The sequence below is a fragment of the Arachis ipaensis genome, chromosome B03 (assembly GCF_000816755.2).
Source record: "Arachis ipaensis cultivar K30076 chromosome B03, Araip1.1, whole genome shotgun sequence".
Classification (NCBI taxonomy): Eukaryota; Viridiplantae; Streptophyta; class Magnoliopsida; order Fabales; family Fabaceae; genus Arachis; species Arachis ipaensis.
In genome coordinates this window covers 120,624,095-120,625,406 of record NC_029787.2, presented here as the reverse complement: position 1 = coordinate 120,625,406, position 1,312 = coordinate 120,624,095, and positions in this window count along the sequence as shown.

The window sequence follows — 1,312 nt, the reverse complement described above, 5'->3', positions numbered from 1 at the left end:
TATTGTCGTTGATTAAAAAAAGTAAATTGAAATGATAATTTAATATTTTTATACTCTTAAAATATTATTTATTTATTTTTTTAGCATTCTTTATCATCCAATGATCACATTAATATAATTTAATTTAATAAAATTATTTATCATCATTTGATTAAATAAAAATTTTATTTTATCTGAAAATTTTAGGATTTCTCAACTTCAAGATCATCTATGTTAAATTATTAAGAAATATAACTGAGAGCGCAGAAGCGTTCCTTCATTTGAGAGCATAATTGAGATCAGAGAGCTTGGCTCTTGCGGTTCTTTGATCTTCGTCAACCAAAACCTTCTACATCCCTGATAGGGCTGAATCACAACTCCACTGTGGAAAAAGAGCTACGGAGGCGAGTGTGATGTGTTGGAGACCAAAATCTTGAAGTGATTATTTATATTTGAGTGTGACACTCATTAAACCCTAAAACTCAAATAAAATAGTATCTATGGTTATAATCTCATTTATTCAAATCAAAAGTAATAATAACTTATTTAATTCAATATTTATGACAATAAATAAGATCACTGTTATATAAGTCATTTAATGTGAAATTACTTAATTTGCGATTATAATTAATATATGTATTGCCCATAAATATATTAAGAAATAATAATTTCCTAACAATCATCTACTTGGACTATACATATATATTTTCCTGAGATAATCACATCTTATCAATTTTATGCGCACATCTGAATGTTATATTTTCTTGATTACTTTAATAATTTGGTCTGCCTCATATATTAGTTATGAAATTACCACAGCTTTTATCACATTAGTGTCGCAATGAAACCACGATGATCACCATGCTAAAATACTCAACTACATAGATCAAATTTAGATGAGAAAATTCAAAAATTACATGCAAAAATGATCTCATGCATGCCTATTTTTAACTGGTCCAACTTGAATAAAATTCTATTTTATCCAGTGACAGACTCAAATGAAACTGTAACGGCAATGCCCGAGCTTATAGCGACGGCGACTAAGTGATGAGTTTGTGGAAGAAGAAAAGATGGCGACGAGCTCAACAGCAACGGTAACGGTATAAGCAGCGATGACGGGAACTATGAGATTTCTTTTTAATATAATTAAAAGGCAATTAGCAAGACATTCATCTTTAATCAATATTTATAACTAAATAAATTCTCTCATTTGTAGTAGTTGAAACAGAGAGAATTAATACCAAACAAATCAAGAATGACAGTCACAAGAAGAAAAAGAATCCATTTTATGGGATTTGAAAAATTTTATTTAAGTAAAAAATATTAGTTATAA